The sequence below is a fragment of the Macaca nemestrina genome, chromosome 15, assembly GCF_043159975.1.
Source record: "Macaca nemestrina isolate mMacNem1 chromosome 15, mMacNem.hap1, whole genome shotgun sequence".
Lineage (NCBI taxonomy): Eukaryota > Metazoa > Chordata > Mammalia > Primates > Cercopithecidae > Macaca > Macaca nemestrina.
Window position 1 is genome coordinate 51749631 of NC_092139.1, and position 14220 is coordinate 51763850.

The 14220-nt window shown below is 42.6% G+C and overlaps 1 pseudogene; it reads left to right on the top strand.

The window, feature by feature from the left end:
• The first annotated feature begins 5661 nt into the window (after positions 1-5661).
• Positions 5662-7048, top strand: LOC105486844 (thioredoxin-like protein 1 pseudogene; annotated as a pseudogene).
• The last annotated feature ends 7172 nt before the right edge of the window (positions 7049-14220 follow it).

The following is a 14220-nucleotide window of genomic DNA, read 5'->3' on the forward strand; positions in this document are numbered from 1 at the left end:
TGTAATTCCTGCACTTTGGGAGGCCGAGGCAGGTGGATCACTTGAGGTCAGGAGTTCGAGACCAGCCTGGCCAACATGGTGAAACCCCATCTCTACTAAAAATACAAAAATTTGCCAGATGTGGTGGTGCACGCCTGTAATCCCAGCTACTCGGGAGGCTGAGGCAGAAGAATCACTTGTACCTAGGAAGCAGAGGTTGCAGTGAGCCAAGACTGCCCCACTACACCCCAGCCTGGGTGACAGCAAGACTCTGTCTAAAAAAACTCTAACTGTGTCGCCCAGGCTGGAGTGCAATGGCACGATCTCAGGTCACTGCAACCTCTGCCTCCTGGACTCAAGCCATTCTCCTGCCTTAGCCTCCCGTGTAGATGGGATTACAGGCGCCTGCCACCACGCCTGGCTAATTTTTGTATTTTTTGTAGAGACGGGGTTTCACCACCTTGGCTAGGCTGGTCTCGAACTCCTGACCTCATGACCCACCTGCCTCAGCCTCCCGAAGTGCTGGGATTACAGGTGTGAGCCACTGCTCCCAGCCCAATTATTCTTCATATGCACATCCTCATATCTCATTTGCAACAAAGTCAGTTTAACCTATTTGTTAAATAACAAATTATCTGCATAAGTTAAAAATATATAAAAGTAGACATTTATATCTGAGCCTCTTATTACATTAAGCACAAAATGTACTTTTGATTGTCTTGTCAAATTGTAGAGATGAGTTGCTGAGGCAGTGCAGGTACGTTTGGTAGAGTTGAGTGAATTTGGGCTGTAGCTATTGGCCTTGAAATAGATTCATTTCCATTCCTTCCACCTGGGATCGTGGCCTCTGCCTTATTTGGACGGAGCCCTCATTATGAAAGCAATTTATCTGGCTCATATTACACAATGTGTTAAATACCTTGTTACCTCTTTAAATGTAGACATTTTGGTCATAGTCAAAGTTGAATACTCAGAACTTAAAAACACCCACAAGATGTTAATAAAACCAAGTTCAATTTTAAAAAAAGAAGAAATGAATCCAATTCTTTACAAATCTCAAGACTGAAGTTGGAAGAGACAGGAGACATAATGTGGTCCATACCCCACCCAATATTGGGGGTGAGGGGTCTGTACAACATCCTTGGTAGGTGTGTATCTAGCCCTGCTTGAGTACTTCCAGAGCTGGGAAGCTCACTGTCTCAAAAAGCAACCTATTCTCTGGTTAGACAACAATGATGCTAAAAAGCTTCTCTTTCTGCTTGTGGAAATCCGCTTTCCTGCCCTTCCATCTCCCCTTTTATTCTGTCACCCAGGGCTGCTGAGACTCCCTCTGCACTTCCTCCTGCTGCACTCCCTCCCCTTGGTAGTTCTTCAAATTCTTGAAAGCCGCCATCTGCACCCTCACGTAAGACTTCTTTTCTCCAGTAATATATAGTCAGGTTGAAAGGAGGCAGGTACAAACCTGCTCAATGGCATCCCTGGAGCACAGAGCAATAAGGAGAGGGTAAGATGTTGAGAAAATATTCCTAAGGAAACTTTATTTAAACTTTCTTTTTTTTTAGGCAGAGTTTCGCTCTTGTCCCCCAGGCTGGAGTGCAATAGCAGGATCTTGGCTCACTGCAACCTCCATCTCCCAAGTTCAAGCGATTCTCCTGCCTCAGCCTCCCGAGTAGCTGGAATTACAGGCATGCACCACCATGCTCGGCTAATTTTTTGTATTTTTAGTAGAGATGGGGTTTCTCCATGATGGTCAGGCTGATCTCGAACTCCCGACCTCAGGTGATCCGCAAAAAAGAAGAAAGAAGAATATAAGGATTATAAGGGAAAACAGCAAAACTACTATTGTTTGTAGTCACTATCATTGTCTATAGAAAACCCAAAAGTATCTGTAGACAAGTTATTAGAATTAATAAGAGAGTTTAGCAAGGTCACAGTGTAGAAAATCTGAATGTGGGCTGGGCACAGTGGCTTATGCCTGTAATTCCAGCACTTTGGGAGGCCAAGGTGGGTGGATCACGAGGTCAAGAGATCGAGACCATCCTGGCCAACATAGTGAAACCCCGTCTCTACTAAAAATACAAAAATTAGCTGGGCGTGGTGGCACGTGCCTTAGTCCCAGGTACTCGGGAGGCTGAGGCAGGAGAATCACTTGAACCCAGGAGGTGGAGGTTGCAGTGAGCCGAGATCGCACCACTGCACTGCAGCCTGGCAACAGAGCAAGACTCGGTCTCAAAAGATAGAAACAAAGAAAGAAAATCTAAGTGTGTAAGGTTTGAGTGTCAATTAAATTTCTACATGCCTGCAACAGTCAGAAAAATAAAAAGACTAATCAAAAAATGATTTAAAACACAACAAAAATACAAAGCCCCTTAGAATTGATTTTTTAAAAGTATTGTGCAAGCTCTTTGTGTATGAAATTAGAAAACTTTATTGGTAGCTGGGCGTGGTGGTGTGCACCTGTAGTCCCAGAGAGTCGGGGGAGGCTGAGGTGGGAGGATCACCTGAGTCTGGGATGTGGAGGTTGCAGTGAGCCTATATGGTACCACTGCACTCCAGCCTGGGCCACAGAAAAACAAGACCCTGTCTAAAAGACAATCAAACAACAACAACAACAAAAATCTTTATTGGAAGACATTAAAGAAGACACTAATCAATAGAAAGTTTTACCATATTAATGGATTGAAAGATTCAGAATCAAAGAGGCCAAAAATCTCCAAATTCATCTGTCGCTGTAATACAATTTTTAAAAATACTTGACAGTCTTTTTGTGGGACATGATAAATTTCTTTCAAAGTTTATGTGAAAGAAGAGTCGAAACACTCCTGAAGGACAAGGTGTGTAGACTTGATCGATCAGATACCAATAGTAATTAAAATGATGTGGCATTCACTCACAGAGGGACAAGTGGTACCTGAGAGAGAGCCTGGAAACAGCCCCACACATATGTGTGCATTGATTTATGAGAGAGGGTATGCAGTGCAGCAGGGAAAGATGTCATATTCAATAAATGGAATTGGAACAAGTGGTTATCCATTCGGGAAAAATAAAAGAAAAACAAAGGAAACTGAATAACACACATATTAGTTTCTGGTGGATTAAACATTTAGATGTGTGTGAATACATATACACGTATATGCACATAGACAATGTAGAAGAATATGTTTATGACCACAGGATAAGAAAGAATTTCTTAAATAAGACCCAAAAAATAAACCACAAAAGAAAAATGGTTTCCACCTTGAAGAACTGTGAACTTAAAAAAGAAAAGAAAAAGGTTGGGGCCCGGCACGGTGGCTCACGCCTGTAATCCCAGCACTTTGGGAGGCCAAGGCGGGCAGATAATGAGGTCAGGAGATTGAGACCATCCTGGCCAACATGGTGAAACCCCGCCTGTACTAAAACTACAAAAAATTAGCCAGGAGTGGTGACGTGCACCAGTAGTCCCAGCTATTCAGGAGGCTGAGGCAGGAGAATTGCTTGAACCTGGGAGGCAGAGGCTGCAGTGAGCCGAGATAATGTCACTGCACCCCAGCCTAGGCAACAGAGCCACACTCTGTCTCAAAAAAGAAAAGAAAAGAAAAGAAAAGGTTGATAAATTTAATTGTAGACAAATTAAGAATGTCTTTATCAAAACACACAATAAGGAGAATGATACGCTAAACAATAAACTGAGTAAACTTTTTGAACACATTTCTCTTACAAATGATGAGAATCCAGAATATATAAAGAACTCTTATGAATCAATTAAAAAAAAAGACAAACTCAATAGAAAAATGGCAAAAGACATGAACGGGCATCTCCAGGAAAACATTAATATATAAACATACATATAAAAGATGCTCAATCTCATTCATAAACAAGAAAATGCAAATTAAAATGACAATGAAATACTGTTTTATATCAGACTGACAAAATCGAGGAGTCTGAAAATACCAAGTATTGGTGAGGGCACCAAGCAATAGGTTTGACTTTATTTAGTAAAATTGAGCCAGATATTCCAACCCACATTTTTAATCTAGAAAAACTCATACATTAGTGAACCAAGAGTCACAGGCAAGAATATTCATAGTATCATCATTCATAATATTCCAAAAAATAAAAACTCAACCTAAAAATAAAAGACACAACCCAATTATCTGTCAATAACTAATTGGATGAATAAATTGTGATAAATTTATGCAATAAAAATAAATGACCCCACAGCCACACACATCAATAAAGCCACACAATCAAAAATATAGTTGAATGAAAAAAGTGAATTACAAAAAAAACTTATAATATTCAAATTATTTTTAAAAACACATAAAAGTGAATAGGCTATTCAGGAACGCAAATATATGTGTTAAAACCATTACACAACAGGCCAAGTTTGGTGACTGAGGCCTCTAATCCCACCACTTTGGGAGGCCGAGGTGGGCAGATCCCCTGAGGGATCCTGAGGTCAGGAGTTCAAGACCAGCCTGGCCAACATAATGAAACCCTGTTTCTACAAAAATACAAAAATTAGCTGGGCATGGTGGTACACACCTGTAATCCCAGTTACTCGGGAGGCTCAGGCAAGAGAATTGCTTGGACCCAGGAGGCGTAGGTTGCAGTGAGCCAAGATCCCAACACCGTACTCCAGCCTGTGCAACAGAGCAAGACTCTGTCTCAAAAAAAAAAAAAAAAAGCAAAAGCAAAAACAACAACAACAACAAAAAGAAAACTATTAGGCAACAATGGACAATTATGGAAGAATATCAAAAGAATTATGATGAAGAAAAAAGTCAATCTCAAAGTTTACATATTTTATGATTCCATTTATATAACATTCTTGAAATGACAAAATTACAAAAATGGAGAAAAGATTAGTGGTTGCTAGGAGTTAAGGATTTGTAAAAGGAAGACAAAATATTCTTGTGGCATTGGAACTGTGCAGTATCTTGACTGTGGTGGTTGATATACAAGCCTACATTGCGTGGTGAAATTGTATAGAACTAAGTATACACACACACACACACACACAAATGAGTACAGGTAAAATGGGGTAAATCTGAATAAAAGCTGTGGATTGTTTCAATGTCAATATCCTGCTTGTGATATCATACTCTAATTCTGTAAGATTTACGGCAGGAGAAGACAGGAAAAGGGCACACAACTGCCTATGAATTTGTATTAACTCAAAATTAATAATTTAAATAATCATTAGTTACAGTAAGAAAATGACTAATAACAAAAGTCAGGATAGTAGTGACTACCATGGGGAGAGGAAAGGTATACACAAGGAGTGTCCCAACACAAAGAAAAGATAAATGTTTGAGGTTATGAATTTCCTAATTACCCTGATTTGATCATCACACATTGTATACATCTATCAAAATATCACAGGTACCCCCAAAATATATACAACTATCATATGTCAATAAAAAAATTCAACCAAATGGCCAGACGCGGTGACTCACGCATGTAATCCCAGCACTTTGGGACGTAAAGGTGGGCGGATTACTTGAGGCCAAGAGTTCACCAGCATGGCAAAACCCTGTCTCTACTAAAAAAAAAAAATTAAAAATAAATTCAACGATCCCTCCCCGCCCCCTGGGCCGCTCCGCCCCCTGGCATGACTCGGCACTGAGAGTCCCGGGAGAAGACGGGGCGGTCGCCACCTCTTCTGTCCAGGCCTCGGCCTTCCTGAGCGTCTCTGCTTCCTCTCCCAGATCGTCTTCTCCTTCAGTTTGGAAGCCAGTGGCGTTGCGGCCACCCTGCCGGGCTCTCTGTGAGGATGGTGGGGGTGAAGCCCGTCGGGAGCGACCCGGATTTCCAGCCAGAGCTGAGCGGCGCGGGCTCCAGACTCGCCGTGGTCAGGTTCACCATGAGAGGGTGCGGGCCATGTTTGAGGATTGCCCCAGCATTCAGTTTTTTGAGTAATAAATATCCACAGGCTGTTTTCTTGGAAGTCAACGTACCTCAATGTCAGGGAACAGCTGCAACAATATATCAGTAACACCTACATTTTTGTTTTTTCGAAACAAAGTGAGAATTGATCAATATCAAGGAGCAGATGCTGTGGGATTGGAAGAAAAAATCAAGCAGCACTTAGAAAATGACCCTGGAAGCAATGAAGACACAGATATTCCAAAAGGCTATATGGATTTCATGCCTTTTATTAACAAAGCTGGTTGTGAATGTCTTAATGAAAGTGATGAGCATGGATTTGACAACGGTTTACGAAGACACGACCTTCTTGGAATCTGACTGTGATGAACAGCTACTTATTACTGTGGCATTCAATCAACCTGTTAAGCTTTATTCCATGAAATTTCAAGGACCAGATAATGGTCAGGGCCCTAAATATGTAAAAATTTTTATCAACCTACCCTGATCTATGGATTTTGAAGAGGCAGAAAGAAGTGAACCAACTCAAGCTCTGGAACTGACAGAGGATGATATTAAAGAAGATGGCATTGTTCCACTTCCTTATGTTAAGTTTCAGAATGCTAACAGTGTAACTATATTTGTTCAGTCGAATCAAGGTGAAGAGGAAACAACAAGAATTTCATATTTCACTTTTATTGGTACTCCAGTCCAGACAACAAATATGAATGACTTCAAACGAGTAGTTGGCAAAAAGGAGAAAGCCACTAACGTGCAAAAGACACTGGACAACCATATTGCAATCAGATCTACAGCTCCTGGATAATTGCTTGATTCTCGCCGGAGACTGTCAATGTTTCATTCATTGCCATGACCAATAAATCATTGCTTTTGTTCAGATGGTATCACTAGTGTTTCCATTGTAATCTTGACACATGCAATTGTAAATTAAAGTCACTACTTTTGCCAAGATTAAAAAATAAATAAATAAATAAATAAATTCAACAAAGCTCACTGACTCGTTGAAATGACTCTGGCCCTGTTGACTGCTGATGCTGTGCTCCAGCCTTCTCAGTTAGATCTGTTTGGGACCTGGGTTGTCTGGTAAGAGTCAGACTTGACAGCAACCCCTCTTTCTAGGTTGAACCTTATGTCCCGTTCCTTTTGGTAGATCTAATGGATTACTGTTCTGCAGCCAGTTCTTCATGTGGTACCTGTTAGGCCAGTCCTGGGGGAGGCACAGAACAAACACTAGTCAGTCTTGCAAAGCCTTTCTTTCACTTTAAAGTGAGAATAAGTTAATTCCAATTTGGTTAAAAACTTCCTAAAAAGAGAAAATTTAGTCTACTGATTTGGAATAGGTAAATGGACTTTAAACTTTCTTTAAAGTTGGTAGGTACTGTTAGATTATAGTCTTGAGGTTCATGTGAAACCAGTGTTACCTTATTTTGATTTCCTTGATCAGTTCAGGGCCTGAAACGTCTGCAATGGGGGAGGCAAAAGAATTCAAAATTTTCTGTATGAAAGCATTTTTCACCAAAATGAGCCTCATCCCTTTATGCAAAACACACACACTAAAGGAAATAGGGAAACAGCCTTTTTATTTTATTTATTTATTTATTTTTGAGATGGAGTCTCATTCTGTTGCCCAGGCTGGAGTGCAGTGGTGCCATCTTGGCTCACTGCAACCTCCGTCTCCTGGGTTCAAGCGTTTCTCCTGCTTCAGCCTCCCAAATAGCTGGGACTATAGGTACACGCCACCACACCCAGCTAATTTTTGTATTTTTGGTAGAGATGGAGTTTCACCATATTGGCCAGGCTAGTCTCAAACTCCTGAGCTCAAGTGATCTGCCCGCCTCAGTCTCCCAAAGTGCTGGAATTACAGGCGTGAGTCACCATGCCCAGCTGAAACTGCCTTTTTATTTCTCCTTACCATGTATAAGTTCAGTCATTGTCTTCAACACTGTCTCAAATACCTGTTTTTTGTTTTGGATAGTATCTTCTCTGAATAAGAAGCTGAACTTTCTGTAGAGAGGCCCTGGAGTCTAAAATTATCAGAAAATTAATTTAATTGTGTCTTCTACTATGATCTCTTGTTCTGACAATAAGAATCCTTATTACTGTCTCAAAAAAAAAAAAAAAAAAAATCAACCAAAATCCCAAGGAAAGACAAAGAGAGGCTGTGGTTTCAGGCTGGTAATGTTGGATTTCTAAACCAGGAAAGTAAGAAAAAGTATTATTATTATTATTATTTTGAGATGGAGTTTTGCTCTTGTTGCCCAGGCTGGAATGCAATGGCATGATCTCAGCTCACTTCAACCTCTGCCTCCCATGTTCAAGCGATTCTCCTGCCTCAGCTTCCCAAGTAGCTGGGATTACAGGCTAATTTTTTCTATTTTTGTTAGAGACGGGTTTCATCAGGTTGGTCAGGCTGGTCTCAAACTCCTGACCTCAAGTGATCCACCCACCTTGGCCTCCCAAAGTGCTGGGATTATAAGCATGAGCCACCGTGCCCAGCCAGAATAATTATTATTGTTTCACTGTGTATATATACATAATACACACTCTTGTCTGTAAAATATATTTTACGACAATTTTTTTTGAGGTATAATTGACAAGAATTGTATACATTCAAGGTATAGGTGATCGTTTGCTATACATATACACTGTGAAATGATCACTTTAGTCAAGCTAATTAACATATTCATCACCTCACAGAGATACATGTGTATGTGTGTGGTGAGAATACTTAAGATCTCCTCCACTAGCAAATTTCAAGTATACAATACAGTATTATTTACTATAGTCACTATCCTGTACATTAGATCTCTAGAGCTTATTCATCTAATTACAGAACCTTTGGTTAACATCATCCCTTTTCCCCCACCCCATCCCCCTGGTAACTGCCCTTCTACTTTCTGCTTCTATGAATTCGACTTTTTAAGATTCCACATGTAAGCGAGATCATGCAATATGTGTACTTCTCATCCTCCAGGTTCATCCATGTTGTAGAAAACGGCAGAATTTCCTTCTTTTTTAAGGCTGAATAACATCCCATTATATGTGTATATTATATATATATTTTACGTTTATATATTATATATTAACAAGCCACGAAAGAAAGGCATATATCCAAAGGAAATATATATTATATATAATAAATAAAATATAGCCAGGCGTGGTGGCTCATGCCTGTAATCCCAGCTACTCAGGAGGCTGAGGTAGGAGAATGACTTGAACCCGGGAGGCAGAGGTTGCAGTGAGTGGAGATCACGCCATTGCACTCCAGGCTGGGAGATAGAGTGAGACTCCATCTCAAAAACAATTAATTAAAAAATATATATATACACACTATGTAATATATACACATGTTCTTTATCCATTCATCTGTGGATGAACACTTCAGTTGTTTCTGTATCTTGGCTACTGTGAATAATGTTGCAGTGAACACGGGATAGCTCTTTGAGATACTGATTTTATTTCCTTTGGATATATACCCAGAAGTAGGACTGCTGGATCTTATGGTAGTTCTATTTTTATTTTTTTTGAGATACCTCCCTACTGTTTTCCACAATAGCTGTACCAATTTACATTCCCACCAATAATTTCTGAGGGTTTCCTCTTCTCCACATCCTTGCCAACACTTATTATTTGCTGCCTTTTTGGTAATAGTCACCCTAACCGTTGTGAAGTGATATCTCATGGTGGTCGTGATTTGCATTTCCCTGATGATTAGTGATGTTGACTACATCACTGTTAGTCATTTCACGTACCTGTCAAGCCAGTTTGTATGTCTTCTTTGGAAAAATGTCTATTCATGTCCTTCGCCCATTTTTTAATTGGGTTATTCGGGGTTTTTTTGTTATTGAGTTGCATGACTTCCTTATTTATTTTGGATACACTCTTATTGAATATATGATTTGCAAACATTTTCTCCTATTCCATGGGTTGCTTTCTCCTTTTGTTGACTGTCACAATAATTTGATTTTTTTTTTTTTTTTTTTGAGACAAGGTCTCACTCTGTTGCCCAGGCTGGAGTGCAATGGCATGATCTTGGCTCACTGCAACCTCCACCTCCCGGGTTCAAGAGATTCTCCTGCCTCAGTCTCCTGAGTAGCTGGGATTACAGGCACCTACCACCACACCGGGTTAATTTTTGTATTTTTAGTGAAGACAAGGTTTTACTATGTTGGCCAGGCTGGTCTCGAACTCCTAACCTCAGGTGATCCACCTGGCTCGACCTTCCAAAGTGCTGGGATTACAGGTGTGAGCCACTGCACCTGGCTGTCACAGTAATTTTTAAAAGAGAAAACCCAATCAGCATAGTGGGCATGCGTCATGCTTTTAGGAACCTGCTGCACACCTTTATGCTTGGGCAATTTTACACTTAGGAGTTCACTTTCTCACAACAGAGTCTGCAAATTACTTTCCCAGACTCCATGCTACTGAATGCAAGCGTGTGACCCAGGTTCTATGACAAGGATTTTCCCCTAGACTCCAGTTAAAAACAAACAACATAAACAACGTGAACCAAGAGGAGCTGCCAGTGTCTGCTGGGGCAAGGGTGATGGAGAGAGACGTCCGCAGCTGGGAGGGTGCTGTGGCCAGGTTCCTGGTGGTCGAACCCTGTGCTCAACAAGAATGGTAGTTAGTTACTCAGGCATCCTGGCCAGAGATGGCAGAGAAAGACGCCCTCACAGGAGTGGCCTGCACTTTAATTTGAGCATCGATTCAGAACGCTCCCTTCCAAGATGGAGTCTCCATCTCCCGAGATTCCATGAACTACCTAGCAGTGTTTAACACATTCCTTTTCTGATTCAACTGGCTGCAGTGGGTTCTGCTGCCACATCTTGGGTCATCAATTCTGCCATTGGTGTCCTAGGACAGCATTAAGACCTTCAGCTGGCCGGGCGCGGTGGCTCAAGCCTGTAATCCCAGCACTTTGGGAGGCCGAGACGGGCGGATCACGAGGTCAGGAGATCGAGACCATCCTGGCTAACACGGTGAAACCCCGTCTCTACTAAAAAATACAAAAAACTAGCCGGGCGCGGTGGCGGGCGCCTGTAGTCCCAACTACTCGGGAGGCTGAGGCAGGAGAATGGCGTGAACCCGGGAGGCGGAGCTTGCAGTGAGCTGAGATCCGGCCACTGCACTCCAGCCTGGGCGGCAGAGCGAGACTCCGTCTCAAAAAAAAAAAAAAAAAAAAAAAAAAAGACCTTCAGCTGTCTTCTGATCGAGGACAAGATCATGGTGTCTCATCGTCCCCACCCCATCGTAATTCAAAATAAAAGCAATGCTAAACCACAAAATATGTACTTGTCTTCTTTTTTTTTTTTTAGATAGAGTCTCACTCTTGTCACCCAGCCTGGAGTGCAATGGTGCGATCTCAGCTTACTGCAACCTCCACCTCCTGGGTTCAAACAATTCTCCTGCCTCAGTCTCCCCAATTACAGGCATATGTCACCATGCTACCTAATTTTTGTATTTTTAGTAGAGATAGGGTTTCACCATGCTGGCCAGGCTGGTCTTGAACTCCTGACCTTAGGTGGTCTGCCCACCTCAGCCTCCCAAAGTGCTGGGATTACAGATGTTAGCCACGGTGCCTGGCCTATGCTTATCTTAAATCTCCACTTTCTAGGCTATTTTGCAAGGTTCTGGTTAAGCTCATCAAAGCAGAATCTCTCTCTCTCTTTGTCTCTCTTTTTCAGCCCCTCTGCTTTGTCCTCCTGCTTTTTTGGTGTCCTAAATTTATGCCTAATCTGCCTCTAGTCCTGCACTGTCCAAATGGGAACTGCAGTTGGTTGCATGTGGCTGCTGGCTATTAAGCCAACTCGACAGGTGGGTAGTCTGAAACGAGATGTGCTATAAGGGTAAAATACACACCAGATTCCAAATATTTAACATGCAAAAAATAATGTAAAACATTAACCCTTTGTATATTCATTTACATGTTGAAATGATAGTGTTTTGGATACATCAGGGTAAATAAAACATATTACTAAAATCAATTTTTTAAACTTTTATTTATTTTGAATTTTTTTGAGAGATGGGAATCTCACTATGTTGCCCAGGTTGGAGTCCAGTGGCTATTCACGGGCACAATCACAGCTAACTGCAACCTCGAGTTCCTAGGCTCAAGGGATTCTCTTGTTTCAGCCTCTCTAGTAGCTGGGATTACAGGGCCGTGCCACCATATGTGGCTCTTTAAAAAACTCTTTGTGTGGATGCTAGGAAATTTAATAATACACCCATGGTTCACATAGTCTGTCCTTCCTTCCTTCCTTCCTTCCTTCCTTCCTTCCTTCCTTCCTTTTCTCTTTCTTTTCTTTTATCCTTCCTTCCTTCTTCCCTTCCTTCCTTTCTTTCTTTCCCTTCCTTCCTTCCTTCCTTCTTTTCTTTCTTTTCTTTCCTTCTCTCTCTCTTTCTTTCTCTCTCTCTCTTTCTTTCTTTTTTTTTTTTTTTTTTTTGAGACGGAGTCTTGCTCTGTCCCCCAGGCTGGAGCGCAGTGGCCGGATCTCAGCTCACTGCAAGCTCCGCCTCCCGGGTTCAGGCCATTCTCCTGCCTCAGCCTCCCGAGTAGCTGGGACTACAGGCGCCCGCCGCCTCACCCGGCTGGTTTTTTGTATTTTTTAGTAGAGACGGGGTTTCACCGTTTTAGCCAGGATGGTCTCGATCTCCTGACCTCGTGATCCGCCCATCTCGGCCTCCCAAAGTGCTAGGATTACAGGCTTGAGCCACCACGCCCGGCCTCTCTCTCTCTCTTTCTTCCCTCCCTTCCCTCCCTCCCTCCCTCCCTCCCTCCCTCCCTCCCTCCCTCCCTCCCTCCCTCCCTTCCTTCCTTCCTTCCTTCCTTCCTTCCTTCCTTCCTTCCTTCCTTCTTCGTTTCTTTCAAGATGGAGTCTCATGCTGTCACCCAGGCTAGAGTGCAGTGGTGCAATCTCAGCTCTGCAACCTCTGCTTCCTGGGTTCCAATGATTCTCCTGCCTCAGCCTCCCAATTAGCTGGGATAACAGGCGCCCTCCACCAAGGCTAAGTTTTTGTATTTTCAGTAGAGACAGAGTTTCACCATGTTGGCCAGGCTGCTCTCGAACTCCTAACCTCATCATCCGCCTGCCTTGGTCTCCGGAAGTGCTGGGATTACAGGTGTGAGCCACAGCACCTGGCTGTTCACATTGTATTTCTACTGGACAGTGGTTCTAGACTATTTTGACTGGCATGAAGAGCCTGTATTGTTCTGGAAGGCTCACTTCAGGTAGTCCTCAAATGTTCCTGATTAGCATTTGATTGAGTGGAGGATGAGAAGGAGATTGCATTGAAAGGCCAGTGACTTGGCTTTGAAACCTGGCTCGGCTACTGACAAGCTCTAGGGATGTAGTGGCTCAGTCCAGTCTGAAAGCCTCAAAAGCAGGGAAGCTAACAGTGCAGCCTTCAGTCCGTGGCCAAAGGCCCTAGAGCCCCTGGCAAACCACTGGTGCACGTCCAAGAGTTCAAAGGCCAAGGAACATGGAGTCTGATGTCCAAGGGCAGAAGGAGTGGAAGGGAGGATCCAGCATGGGAGGAAGATGAAAGCCAGAAGGCTCAGCAAGCCAGCTCATCCCACCTTCCTCCACCTGCTTTGTTCTAGCCCTGCTGGCAGCTCATAGATGGTGCCCACCCATGCTGAGGGTGGGTCTTCCTCTCCCAGTCAACCGACTCAATGTCAGTCTCCTCTGGCAACACCCTCACAGACACACCAGAAACAGTACTTTACCAGCCATCTAGGCATCCTTCAATCCAGTTAAACCAACACCTGATATTAGCCATCACACTAGGAAAATAAAATGGGATGATATTTGTGTATGTGCTTGTATGAAGAATTATGCTACTGTTCAAATAACAAGGCTGGGCACAGTGGCTCACACCTGTAATCCCAGCACTTTGAGAGACCAAGGCAGTTGGATCATTTGAGGTCAGGAGATCGAGATCAGCTTGGCCAACATGGTGAGACCCAGTCTCTACTAAAAATACAAAAATTAGCCAAGTGTGGTGGCGTGGTGGCACACGCCTGTAATCCCATCTACTCAGGGGGCTGAGGTAGGAGAATCACTTGAACCCAGGAGGTGAAGGTTGCAGTGAGCTGAGATTGTACCATTGCATTCCAGCCTGGGCGGCAGAACAAGCCTCCATCTCAAAAAAAAAAAAAAAAAAAAAAAAAGACAATGACCAATATTAATCAAGTGCTCTCTGTGACCTAGCTACTGGGTAATATGCTCTGGGATATTGTTCCCTAAACAACCCTTGTGGGAGAGAAATACTCTTTTCATACCCATTTCTCAAGTGAGAAAACAAAGGATTAGAAAGGTCAAAAGTACCTGCTTTTAAGCTCTTCATTAGAGATACACAAATTTTATT